General features: G+C 37.3%; 1 long non-coding RNA gene across 1 annotated transcript in view; it reads left to right on the top strand.

Moving 5' to 3' along the window:
* The window catches only part of LOC119242985 (uncharacterized), a 40,349-nt gene extending 37,583 nt beyond the window's left edge, over window positions 1-2,766 (top strand). The window contains exon 5 of the long non-coding RNA XR_008551332.1: window positions 2,271-2,766. This is a non-coding gene — a long non-coding RNA (uncharacterized LOC119242985). The remainder of the gene's footprint in view (window positions 1-2,270) is intronic.
* Window positions 2,767-14,837: the final 12,071 nt, after the last annotated feature.

Genomic DNA, 14,837 nt, shown 5'->3' with positions numbered 1-14,837 from the left:
GCAGAAAATGGTGACCCAGTAAATTGCATGAATACGAGTATTTTAACTCCTGAAGATTCCTAAGCCTGTAACCTCGGTGATGTTTCTTAAAGACCACACATGAACACCTTCCACAATTTAAAGAAAAACACATTCATGTAACCTGATTGAGGTTTTGTAGACAACTGTGGAAGCTCCTTGGCATATTGTTTGCCAAAGTTTCCTCTTTCTGACTATAACCTTGGGGAGGCACTGCCCACGTGGGTGAGGTGGGTGGCAGCTTCTACCCAGCACAGTGAATCATCAATAGGAAAGTAGGAAATGTGACACCAGCAGAGAGTTTGGAACATATGTTTTTCTTGCTGTTTGTGAACAACAAATACCCAAGAAATGTTTTTTGAGTAAATGTGTTTGTTGTTAGTTCTGAAAAAGAAAAAAAATATTAGCTTGGTTTTATTTAATTTTGCTTAGTTTTGATTAGCTGTGTTTAGATTACTGAACACTGTCTGTTATAAAAACAAAATATGGCCTCTCTGACAAGTGTACAATAGGCCCCATATATTTTTCAAACTGAGGTTATCAGAAATTCAACTGGGCCAGTTAACTCCAAATTTACCACCCGCAATGTCACTCTGCAACTAGCTTGGCATTATTTCTGATCCTGTTTCCTGTCCCTCTGAAACATAACCATGTGCACAATTATTTTTAAAATAATGGATTCAGTTTATTTTTAAAATAATGTATACTTTCAAAGGAAATAGACATTTCTATTAAGATGAGCTTTTTTCCTTGACTCTGAGAAAAGTGTTTATTATATCTATGTTCGTTTTAGATTCAAAACTCTAGATTTAATTTCCATTAAAAACATACTCACAGTTTGGTAAAACCAAGTCATTAACTCTAATTTCCCTTATCTACCAAGCATGCCACATTGCACCCACATTTTATTATGCCATCCTGAAGACAGAATATGTAGTGTACTCAGTTCATAAATTTATCTGTGAGAGTCAGTGAATAAAAATTATTTCCCCAAATTTGCATGACCTATGACCAAACATTATCTTCTAGTAAAATTATTTTCTTTTTTTTTTAAAGATTTTTAAAATTTATTTATGCATAGAAAAACTGGGGTATAGGGCAGAGAAATGGGGGGTGAGAGGATTCACCAGAGACAAGAGTGGCGGGCAGAACAGGCAGATCTACTGAAATACACTGCTGAGGGGAGCAGCTGGGGAGACAGCAGAGGTCTGCTGTACCATGTGGGTCAGCTCCCAGGCCTGGATCAAACTCACACATTGCAGTGACTAGAGATAGCTTGATAGCGCTGAGACTGAATCCCGGCAGCACCAGGGAGGTTCTAGTAAAATTATTTTCATGTGGATAATATTCATTAAATGTTATTGCTTGAAGTTCTGAATAAGCATTAGAACCCACTGTTGTGTCATTTCATGAGACTCAAATCATAAATCAATACCTTTGAAATGATTAGCTTAAACATAAGACAATGTAAAAACACAACATGCTTAAAGAGACTGGTGCAAACTTCAGAGTTACTTTAGTTCAAACCCATGTAGATTCATAATAGGATGCTCAGAAAATTTGAGTGTACTTTTAAGAGAGTTTATTATACAAAACTTTCACGAGACAGATAATGGTTGCTGGGTATTGGGTGCTGGGCAAAAACTGCTGGGTAATGGCTGCCAGACAAAGACTGCTGTGTTTTGATTGCTGGGTAATTCCAAGCTAACATTTATCAATAGAATTTTTCTTTAATTTATAAAGTAAAACAGAAAATAAATAAAATAACCCAGGCTGTATGTACGGTGCTCTTTGCAATCACAAAATTGTCCTTCTAGTTCATAAACCGAAATCACCATCAATATCTTAAACCAAACAGATTGCAAAGTGTACACAGACCTAACTCTGATAATGTCCATTATTCTTTTTTTTTAAGATTTATTTATTTATGCACACAAGAACTGGGGTGCAGGCTGGGGGTGGGGGTGAGAGGATTCACCAGAGACAGAGTGGGGAACAGAACAGGCAGACTGACTGAAATATACTGCTGAAGGTAGCAGCGGGTGAGACAGGAGAGGTCTGCTGTGCCATGTGGGTTTCTCCCTGGCCTGGAATCGAACTATTGCTGCAGTGGCTGCGAATAGCTTCATAGTTTGCCTCTTAACCCCTTGCGCCACGAGGGAGGCCCCAAAGTTTGTTATTCTTAAAAATTGAAAATCCTTATAGTTTTATGCCCATTAAAAATTTCTTTCATTTAAATTGTGTCTTCCTAGGATTGTAACAATTACGTCCCACCAGACCTACTACAGCCCTGCAGCCTCGATCTCCGTGAAACATAAACTCCCGTGTGTGTTCAAAACTGTCAGTGTCAGTCCTCAGCCTCCTTCAAGTCTTCACACCAGCGTTAATTGAGTCTCACAATCCTTTACAAAAATAGAAGTGAGAAGCATTTTCAGAGTTGTTTCATAAGGAGAGGCACTATGTAATGCTTTTTTTCCAACGTAAGAATACATTCTGATTGTCTATCAAGTAATAGAAAACAAAGTGATGTAAATTAATAAGGGGATAAGGACTACAGTGTCTGATTTCCTAGCAAAATAAGGTTTATACAAATTGTAGCCCATTTCAAAGGGGATACCATTTTAAAATCATTTATATGACAAAATAATCACATGCACACGGTTAAATGATGAAAGTTGACTACCTTTGAAACTATAGTGATTGCTTTTCCAATTTCAAATATATTTTACTTATTTAAATTATTTTACTTATTCTTTCTTAGAACAAGTAAAATAATTTTTAAATTTACCAAAAAGCTACATTCACCTAAGACTACCCAATGAAAAAAAGATTCACTGTAGTCTCTAAGTCCTTGGATTTCTTTTTCATTATAGTATGTATATTTGTGGTTAAAAAAGATATTTCTAAGACAAATTGGCAGGCACACAAGTGCCATGATGAAAGGTAGGGCTAAAGTGAATGGGATCGTGGACTGTTTTTCAAAGTGATCAGGACATTTGGATATATAAGAATCCTAAAGCTATCCACAGGGAACATGAGGTGAATTGCAAAAGCACATTAGTTCAAAGAGGAAGGACATAAAAGGCTCCTGGACAAGACAGAGTTGGATGTGAATATGAAAGCTTGAGCTATTTATGTAAAGGGAGGTGGAAGAGATATTCAAGGAATAGGGAATAGCAGGAGAAAGTTTCAAGAGTCGAGATAGAATAATACACACACGAAATGAACGGGTCTTACACTTAAGTAAAATGAGAATGATACAGAGTGAAGAGTGAGAAGGTAAATAGGAAAGAATCAAATGGTCAACTCATGGAAAGCTTTCCATGCCACTTATAACTGCATTTTAAATGTACCATGAAAAGGACCTATAATCTTCATATATCATGGCCAACCTAGTTAGGGCACAAGAATTGATGATTTCAATTTTTGGCATTGGTCTCCACTAAAGGGTCAGAGTGATTCTCCCAAGGATCAAATAATCTTTCCCGCAATGTCCTGAGTGGGTCATATCTTAAGTGCCACCTACTGGGTATGTGGAAATAAGATCAATTGAGGCTCTGTGAACCTTGGGGCAAACCGCTACCATTACTTAACCAAATGAAGATACCTAGAGTTAGGGGTATTCTCCAGAAATGAGTTTTATCAGAGAAGCCTTCTTTTTTAAAAAAATATTTATTTATTTATGCATACAAGAACTGGGGTACAGGCCAGAGGTGTGGGGGGTGAGAGGATTCACTCAGAGGCAGAGTGGGGAACAGAACAGGTGGATTGACAGAAGTACACTGCTGAGGGAGAGGAGCAGCGGGTGAGTCAGGAGAGGTCTGCTGCACCATGTGGGTATCTTTCTGGCCAGGGATTGAACTCGTGCTGCAAAGTCTGTGGACAGCTTCATAGGTTGGGTCTTAACCACTTGCACCACCAGGGAGACCCCTAGAGGATCCTGTCTTAAGGCAGGACGCCATCCAGGGCCAAGGTATTGTCATAGGAATTTCTTCAGCACTGTGCAAAAGAGTAAAATTTTCCAAGAATTCTTGTGGTATTTCTTGTTTAAATATTTTCCCTCCTTTTAGCCTTCCTCTGCAGGCAATACAATTTGAAAGTCTGAAATAATATAACTTTACCGTTTCTTCTCTAATCAAAGGGAATTTTTAAAGACATATTCTTTCCAAAATCGATATGAAGTTTTAAATTTTAAACTGTGGTTTCTCAGATCCTAAATATGATACCCTTTGAGCAAAATGTCTAGTTGCCATAAACATTTGTGACAAAGGAGACAGTGTTGGCAGGTAGTGCTGAAAACAAGCAAGCATCTAATGAGGACATCCATCTCTTGTCATTCTAATGAGGCATTTTTTTTGCTAGTGAAATAACCATCTTCAATAATTAACAGCTCAGGGACATTTTAGTGGTTGACAAATAGCTTTGAAATGCTACAAGTACCTCTTAGTCATTATATATAACTGGTTAATAAAAATTCCTAATACTCAAGGCTTATTTATTTCTTCCTCTACTTTGGTTTCAGAAACTAAATGCAAAATAGAATTGATAAGCCATATTATTTATTTTGTGATTAAAATAGTTCTACTTATGAACACCAAAATAAAATTGTGCTCATTTAGATAACAACCCACGTTTTCTTCATACTGGCCATGAAATAGATATAAAAGATGCAACTATACAATCGGAAGAAGAGATTGAATAATGTGCAAAGCAACACTCAATGCTATGAATGGTGACCATATTTTTTTTATTATCAATGCCAAGCATTTGCATGCATTAACTTTTAATTAATTTACCCGCAAAGAAAGAAATATTTTCCACATTCTAATTTGTATTTATGTATTTTCTTTGCAAATATCAAATAACAAAGATAATTTATAGAAAATGTCTAGATCAAAATAGTTCTATATAAAAACATTAGATAAACCCAATCACCCAATGTGCAGATCTGCTATAATGTTATGTAAACAACTAAGAGAAGGAAAGCTATGGCCAGATGTTTGTTTCTAGAAGATCTTATTAAATAGCATCCTCTTCCAAAATGTACTTTAATTCCAGGCATTTAAAAAATACTTAGTTTAAGTATTATTAAAGATCTGGGAAATGATAGGAAATGTAAATGCATAATTGAACAGATAAACAAATCTCTAATTTGATAAATCTGTGCTTAAAAGTGTGCATGTTAATTTTGCTCCATGCAACCATCAGGAACAAAAAATAAACACTTGGGGCATGGGGTAGATTTGGCTCTGGGTGTAATATGAGTCTTTGGAATTGTCTTTTGCCTTCTGCCCTGACACCTCTCTGCTCTAGATATGTGCTTATAAGTTGTTTTTTTTTTTTAAAGATTTATTTATTTATGCATACAAGAGCTGGAGTACAGGCCAGAGATGTCGGGGCGGTGAGAGGACTCACCAGAGACAGAGCAGGGAACAGAACAGGCAGACTGACTGAAATACACTGCTGAGGGGAGCAGCAGGCAAGACAGGAGAGGTCTGCATCGCCATGTGGGTTGCTCCCTGGCCGGCTGGGGACCGAACTCATGCTGCAGAGGCTGTGGATAGCTTCATAGTGTGGTTCTTAACCCCTTGAGCCACCAGGGAGGCCCCCAGTTTCTTTTTTAAAGATTTATTTATTTATGCATGCAAGAACTGAGGTGTAGGCCAGAAATGCAGGGGGTGAGAGGATTCACCAGAGACAGAGTGGGGAGCAGAACAGGCAGATCTACTGAAACACACTGCTAAGGGGAGCAGAGGGCAACTCAGGAGAGGTTGGCCGCACCCTGTGGGTCAGTTAGAGGGCTGGGGATCGAACTCCTGCTGCAGTTGCTGGTGATAGCTTCATAGCCCTGTGACTTAACCCCCGTGCCACCAGGGAGGCCCCTTATAAGTTTCATTAGAATTTCTCTAGCAGGAATCTAAGAGAAAACACAGAAGTCTGATTTTGGAATCATTATCTTTTCCCTTTATGGAATTAGGTTGATTTCCCCAGCATCTTTGGCTGTGCCAGTACTTCTGGCATCATCTCCACTTTGTAGAATCAGAGTTAGCTTTCATGTCTATGAGTATGCTTTACTCAGGACATGGTCAGTTTTGTCACCTGTAATTATCATCACTTTTTATTATACCCGCATAAACCTCTATGTTTAAGTTCTTAATTTCCTTATATAAAACAATTATCAACATTGAAATTCTTGTGATTTTCTTTCTTAACTCTTTCCTCTGCTCCAGAAAATTCCGAAAGCACACCAGCTTCAACCTTTAGTACTTTTATACCTCTCCGTTTCTTAGAACTGTGTAGGCTCTTTATTGTTCTTTTTGTGAAACAGAGCAGGGAGGAGTCTATGAGAAAACAAAGTCAACATACACCTTAAGGAAAAGGTAGACGTCAAAGCTAACTTCTTTCTATCATTTCTGTGTCTTGTATTTGTATTATCTTTTTCACTGATGGTTGGTCAAACTCCTCCATTCTACAGAAGACAGAATTTCTCCATTGCAGATCAACCAAGAACTTGGCCATTTTTTTTTTTTAAGCTGCCAAGACGTATACCATGTTAATAATTCATAAACAAAAGACAATTCCTAGTTGACTTTGGTTTCTGTGATTCAAGTCAGCAAGGCTCTCTCAAATCTGAAAACAATGCCACAAGTAACTTGGAGTCTGAAAGATGTAGAAGTGACTCCAGAGAGAAGATGAACAAAGAAAGTCCTTATTTTTCTCACTTACTCTGCTCCCCTAGCAACATATCTATGGTGGTAGAATCTGTCCATCAAGGTACAAGCAATAACAGAATACATTTTTTTGTTGAAATTTAAAAACAATGATAACACTGACTAAAATTGAAGCAAAGTTTAATTGTCAACCTGCGCTGGAAATGGTGAACAATGCCATTGATTACAATCTCCTCATCAGAAAATGTTTGCTGCGAACAGTTGCTGTGATTAGAGTTCAGTTCAAGTTCTTATGACTAAAAAAAAAAAAGTTTTGTGTTACACACAGAAACTAAACTGGAGAACTCCCAGCTAGCCAGTCAATGTAAAAAACAAATCCATTTAGCTTCCATTTTGAAATAAGCACAGTGGACTGAAATTGTTCAAGTCTACTTTGGGTGCAGTTCTGTGGATTTCAGAGTGCACAGCCTGTGGGTGGTCAGTTTCACAGAAGCCACATCACCATAAAAAGAAAAAAAAAAAGCTGTGAATCCAGTTATATGAACAGCTAAAACTTCTAGTGCAGCAATGAGAGAGGGAGCTCACAGTTTGGGCAGGATTTGAATTCCTGATTTCCCAAATAACTAACTCCATGAAAAGACATATATTTGAGATATTTCCCCTAAGAAAATATATATTTGTTTTTGTGAATATAACCTAGTAGTTGTTCAACATATACTAGCTACCTAGTAAATACATGAGTATGTGCATCTCTGATAAAAATCATATTATACTATGGAAGCTGTTTATTACTGAATATTCCACATTCATACTTTCTGAAAGGAAGTACCTGGGTCTCATGGTGCATTTCAAGAAGCCATAGTGATGGAACAATGCTAATCAGATATAAAAATATGGCTGGTGAAAACCTGTGAAAAAAGGAAAAAAAAGGACAGTTTGTACAAAAGTTTTTACAAAGAAAATAAAGCAAATGCATATAAAAAATAAATAAATAAATACATGAGTACTTGGTTGAACTATATATGTAAACAACTGGTGCATAGTACGTGCCTAATAAGTGTCGCTACTGAAGATGGAATAAAAGAGGAAAGGATCGGTCTTTTCCCATGATGGTAAAAGTGCAGATGATTTTGACTTAGAACTGAACTTTCTAAGTAAATGTTTGAATGCCATTTCTATGATGCAATTCTAGTATCAACAAGACATGTGATGCTCAGTCATGTCAACTGAACAGGGTTTCTAAGCCGTTTCACTGACTGATAAAATTAATTCAGATGAGGACCCACAAATGGAGGCTCCTCACATGTCACATATCTCAATTCAGCCTCCCTTCCAGGAAATGCTTCCTGTCAATCACAGCCCTCCAACCCGCCTTAAACTGCTTTCCTGATTCTACAAAATAGGACCTCCTAGCCTTGTTAGGATATCCCCTGCACCTCACAATCTAGCATCTGGTCTTCTAGAATGTTCCACTGTGTGGGGGACACAGTGCTTCCTGAATCCCAATCCATGGGTGGTTCCCCTTCAATAAAGGACATCGACCTTGCCACTTGATTTTCTTAATTTCTTATCTGTCATTACTAATTTAATATTGGTGAATTTGGGTTGCCTACGAGATTTCTAAGTTATTGATACTTAATAAAGACAAAATATTTAAAAACACTGAAATACTGTTTTTTTCTTTTATTTCTGCATTCTTTTCTTATAGACTGACATTTAGTAAGCAACATTGACATGGCAGATTCAGCGTGCTATATGAAGTGCTTGTAATATGCTAATAAGATTATGTTTTAATGCTATATGTTTAAAAACTTTCTATGATAGGGTCAGCTTCCCATAAATTTGTCAGCTTTCCCACAAATGTTTTTAAGCATATATAAGGGCAGACTGAAGTTATTAAACCTAAGAACCATAGAAATAGCAAAGAGGAAAAAATTAATACCTTGGCAAAAATCTATTCTAAGATGACACAGCCTGCTCTTAATAGGAAAGAATAAAATATGTATCCAGTTTATTCTACCCATATATTATAAGTTCCTTCCCAAGAAAGACCATTAACACCTTGTGCTTTTTTCTGACACTGTTATCATTAAAAAGGGAAAAGAAAATCAGAAAAATAAGAGTGCCCTTATTTAAGAATAAGTTAAGTTTTCTAACATTAATTAGTAAGTCTTCTATTGAAATTATTATAAGGTATTTTCATTTTGGTTAATAATAAAGTTAGGGCTATTGTAAATTCATATTTTTCAAAGTCTACACTCTTACTTAAAATTCTTTTATCAATGTTCAAAGTCTCTGAAATAGAATCTATTTCAGAAAAAATACATCATTCAAAATGCTCTTTAATCGACACTATCTTTGGTATTTCCTGGATCATTGGATTGCACTGAAGCTCCCTCTCTCACGTGAGAATTCATGCAAAATAAGGAACTCAGGGGTGACAGACAGTAGAATGAATTTGATAAGCTCTGTGGTCTATACAGTTTACAGTAGCTTATTATTATTGGGAGGACATTTATTTTCATCAAGTCTTTCAGATATTACTACTGGGTATATATTATAATTATGCTTAGAACCTTTGCTGTAAACTCAGAAATCCTTGACTACATTGTGTAAGTCAAAGATTCCCCAGGGGAAAAACAACCTGAAATATGACATTTGCAGTGATGACCCCTACATATGTAAAATGACTTTCCCAGATATTGTAAGTCTGTGAGGAGATTTGTTAGTGCAAGATCAAAGCATAATGGAAAAAAATGGCTCTAAGAAGAGGAGCTCTCCAGTCCACTGACCCACTCTGTCAAATGTGGTGCATCAAGCTGAGAACAACAGCTGAAACAGGGATCGTTTTCTTAATTTTAACTTTTTTAAATTGCTGTACACATCCCAATTCATAAATCAAAACTAAGTACCAGCTCTGCTTAATCCTGATGAACTCTGTTAAGTAACAAACAAAAGTTTCTTTTAAGGAGAAAATGTCTAAGGACTGAATTCTGAGTTTAGCAGGACGAAGAAAAGAGAATTCATTGGGAAAGAAGGTCTGGATGAAAGTCGGTATCTCAGCCTGATTAGGTGGCCATGACAGAATACTACAGACCAGGTGACCTAAACAACATTAATTTATTTCCTCACAGTTCTGAACTCCAGAAGGCCGAAAGCAGTGTGCAAGCACTGTCAGGTTCCCAAGAGACCCTTCTTCCAGCTTGCAGATGGCCACCATCTTGCAATGTCCTCTTGAGATGTCTTTCCTTGGTGAAATCTCTCTATTTTCTTATTCTTATAATTGAGCCAATCCTGCCATGAGAAGGAAGGAGGGAGGGGCAGGTGGAGGGAGGAAGAGAAGAGAGTCCCCTCCTTAAGGCTTCATCCAAAGCTAATTACCTCCCATTATCCCATCTCGAAATACCACCACATTGGACTTAGGATTTTGACCCAGGAACCCTGAGGGCACAGAGTTCACTCTGTAGCAGCAAGGGCCGAGGACCAGCAGATCAGGTGAATCTCATGCACAGTTTTTTCAATCACATTGCAATTATCAAAGACGAGAAAGTTTGTTCTAGAGCCATAATATTAGAAAAGCTCCTGTGAGCGCCCATTAATAAATTCAAGAAAATGGGCCTCCCTGGTGGCACAAGGGAGCACCACACAAGTTAAGCACCACACTATGAAGCAACCGCAGCCTCTGCAGCACGAGTTCAATCTCAGGTCGGCCAGGGAGCAACCCACATGCCGCAGCAGACCTCTCCTGTCTCGTCCATGGCTCCCCTCAGCAGTGTGTTTCAGTCTGTCTGCCTGTCCTGTTCCCCACTCTGTCTCTGGTGAATCCTCTCACCCCCTGCATCTCTGGCCTGTATCCCAGCTCTTGTATGCATAAATAAATAAATCTTTAAAAAAAAAAAAAGAAATTCAAGAAAATGTGTTTCTCATAAAAAGGAAAAGCTAATTAAACTACAGTAACATAAATTAGAATTCGAAAAATGACTAGCCAACAGGATAGGGCTCAAAGATCAATTCAATCAAAAAAAAAAATTGGTGTCAGAAATAAAGAGTAAAGTATGTGGAAGAAAACATGAATTAAACACATATGTTGACTTAAAAACTGAAGAATCGGGGAAAAAACAAAATCCACAGCTTTTGTAAATTTTATGAATTTTAAGGAAAAATCACAAATACTTGAGGCATTCAGAAAGAATTATTAATTCACCTCAAAAAAATTGAATATCAGTATGTCATCAGACTTTTGTAAATAACGTTGTCAGGAGAGAAAGTAACGAAGGAATTTTGGCAAGAAATATCAAATATTTTTTAAAGACTCCAGAGAAAAAATATGCTCCAAACATATTAGAATGCTGCCCAAATTATTTTCATGCATAAAGGCCACAATTTCAGGACGCAAAAACTCAAATTTTGTTTGTATGATCTTTTCCTGAGAAAGCTGCAGAGATGACTAGAAAAATAGGAACATCAGGGTAGACTGTGGAGATTAGATAAAGCTATCCAGAGAATGATGGTTTTTAAGGAAACAGCAGTACTTTGTGGCCACGCTCTGACAATCTCAGCACCAGACGATTGTCAAGAATAGCGAGGATGGGGAAAGACGCTGGAAAATAAAGCATGTCTGCTGATGCTAATAGCTATTCACTCTGTGTAGGAAGGCTGCGCTTCAAACCACAAGTTGGAAAAGAGGGATAGTAATATGAAAAGTGAGTTCTGCACTAAACAATCCCTGACTCATTATAAAACATCAATAGAAAATAACAAAAAAGGAAACAGACACACACACACACTCACACACACACACACAGAGGACAATCTGTGAAAGAGCAACATGATGTCGTTGTTTTCCAAACTGCAAAAGGAAAATAAAGGCACAATTAAAGGGAAATGTGCACACGAAAGTGAGCTCAGGTGCCCAGATGTGTTTTAGACTGAAATGTGTCACCACCTCCAAGTCCGTATGCTGAAGCCCTAACCTTCCATTTCTACTGATATGTCCCTGGAGACCATATAAGAATTTCAGTTAAAGACAATCTACTAAAGATATTCAATCTGTGATAAATAAATTAAATTTCAAGACGATTAGTGTCTCTGAATCTCTATCTTAAAATAAATTAGTCAGTATAACACACCATGATTAAACTTCAAATTTAATATAGGCTGCTGAGAAAACAAATAACCCTCTGGTATTGAACCTGTTTCAAAAGCATTCCCAGCGGGTCGCAATTACAATTCTAAAAAATAATTTACAAGCCATATTTGCATCATATGTCAGTCAATTGATAAGATTTAAAGTGCATAAAATATATTTTTCTTATTTAAAAGTTACTAAATGTGAACATTTAATTAATAATTGAGTATGATTAAATATGCAAACTACACTTATTTTAATTTCACTTGATGCAATCAATAATGTTTTAAAATGTAAAAGTAAGATTAAGCATGTATCAAGATAATAGAATATTTTTGCAAAACCTTGTCAAATATTTAATAATTGTTTTTTGTAAGACTGAGCAAAGCATTAGTAAGCACTTGTATTACATGAAGGTACAATAATCTCCTTAGTATTGGTTAGACACTTACTAACCTAATTCTTTTGAACCACCTGAAATACAGCCACTATTCACTGATGAGAAATTTACAGGTAATGCTGTTCCAAGTACAGCGTGAGACACTTGAAACACATTAGCAAACTAAAGAAGCTCAAATTGCTCAGTTGAAGTTTATACTGCAGCAAGGAGGAGTCAGATATTAAAATCAAAGTAATCAGGTATAGACTGTGTTGCAAGATGGTAAACAGGAATTCACTAAAGAGTTTTGAGAAGTTATGTTTCAGCTTGATTCTCTTCCTCTGTGTTAAGAATCAATGAGAAAGTTTTCTGCTCTGGCTCTGGTGAATTCTCTCACCCTCCTGCACTTCTGACTGTACCTAGTGCTTGTATAAATAAATAAATAAATTTTAAAAAAATAGAAAATGGTAGGGTAATTTCTCAAAAAAAAAAAAAATCAATGAGAAACACAGGTAAGATTAGCGTGGCTGGCTGCATCCTAGTGACGAATTGAGAGGAGGCTCAGATTAGAATGTTGACAAAGGACAGGGTGATCAGTGTTCAGCTATTGGATATATTTCAAAGGTAGAAATACCAACATGATGTCTTGATTTAGAGGATGTATATTTTAAAAGAAAGAGAGGCGTCAATGACATATTAAAAATTGGTGTGTGGTCAAGTGATGTTGGGAAAATGAAGTTTCCATGAACTGGAATGGTGCCTGCTCCACCTGGAACAGATTTGGGGAGGTAGAGCAAAATTTTGATTTTAAATGTTTTACATTAAAATGATACCAGAAAGATCATTGTTTCCTAATGCCCTGACATTCATATCAGGGTTTTGGGGAGTCATCACTATTTAGTACCATTGTACTGGGTGAGATAATCTGGGTAGAGTTGGCTGATGGAGACATGAGTACAACCAAGGAAATTGTGCTATTTCAATATTTACAGATGTGGAAAACTGGAGCCACCAGGTAACCGGAAGTGAATAGAAAGATAGGAAGACAAACAGGAGAATGTAGTATTGGAATAACCAAAAAATAAAATACAGTTATCAGGGAGGATGAGTGATTAAGTGCTTAAAATGCTGCTGGTAAGTTAGTGTAAATAGGACTGCGCAAGAACAGTTGTATTAGCAATCGAGATATTATCGATTACCTTGACAAGTATGGCTTCAGTGGAGTAATGAGGTCAAAATCCTCATGGGAGGATATTTTAGAGAGAATGGGAAAAGAAAATTACGGGCAACAAACATAGATTTCTCTTTGAAAGATGTTTCTGCTATGAAGAAAAACACAATGGTTAAATTGTAGGCAGCGGAAGTCAGGCCGTGGATTTTAACCTTTGCTTTAACCTAGCAGAAATAATAGCAAATGTATAATCTGATGGAAATAATCAAGTAGAAAGGGAGAAGAGAATGATGCAGAGGAAAGCAAAATTGATTTTGCACTCTACTTGAAGATGTGAGAAGGGCATGGTAACCAATGCTGAGTGGCAAATCACCATCACACTTTATTGGCATTTCTCTGGAAAGTGTTCTAGCTATTTAAGAGAACACTTTGTGGGTTATTTTGTTTTAATTACCTAGCCAGTGCCCCCGGGTGCATAATCTTTCAGGTAATCAATGATCTTAATTGGCCTATTTTGTGATTTAATATTTTGTCTTTCCAGGTAGCTAAAGAAGCCTGAGTATTCTTTCCACTAACTGGACAAAAACGTCTTGCTTCCTGTACCTCTCATTACCCAGCTTCATCTTTGGAGACCAAGCTTCATGCTTTCACCTGGGCTGCCGGCAACAGGCAGGGGAGAAATTGGCTGTTCATTTCCTTAAGCTTTACCCCTGTGTCAATCCATAGAGTCAATTCTTAGGTCGAACTCAATTTTCTCCAAATTCCTTTAAGATTTGCTTCCTTCCACTACTTCACAGGGAGGCTAGGTAGGGACCATGCTGACATTTTTCCATCTTCTTTATTTCCTTGTCAAAAATTGCCTTAGGGCCTCCCTGGTGGCACAAGGGGTTAGTCTCAGCACTATGAAGCTATCCACAGGCACTGCAATATGAGTTCAATCCCCCACCAGGAAGCTGATTCACATGGAGCAGCAGACCTCTCCTGATTCGCCCATGGCTCCCCTCAGCAGCATATTTCAGTCAGACTGCCTGTTCTGCTCCCCACTCTGTCTCACCTCTCACTCCCCACACTTCTGGCCTGCACCCCAGTTCTTGTATGCATAAATAAATAAATCTTTAAAAAAAAAAAGTTGCCTTAATAATTGAGATCCATCAGTTGAAAAGATAATCATTTGTGGTAACAATAAAGCTTCCATGATTAAACTAGACTCATACAAATTGGAAATTGGAACATACTTTGCTGTGTCTCTTAGCGTAGAACATCCGAGACCATGGCATGTACTTGACACTTTCTTCTCTTGCATTAGGATTAATGAGCATGTGGGTTTATTCGTCAGCAAGGCATGCAGATATAGGACCCCGAGGCAGTAATTTTATACCATGTCTTCATTTTGTATGTCATTAATTACAACTAGTTATGCCTGCAAAACCCATCTATACTGCCCAAAACATTCCACTGATAAAGCTTCTC

Source organism: Talpa occidentalis, unplaced genomic scaffold (genome assembly GCF_014898055.3).
Source record: "Talpa occidentalis isolate TD23 unplaced genomic scaffold, MPIMG_talOcc4v2.1 talOcc4.13, whole genome shotgun sequence".
Lineage (NCBI taxonomy): Eukaryota > Metazoa > Chordata > Mammalia > Eulipotyphla > Talpidae > Talpa > Talpa occidentalis.
Note: the sequence above shows the minus strand (reverse complement) of the source record. Positions and strands in the feature narration are given on the sequence as shown.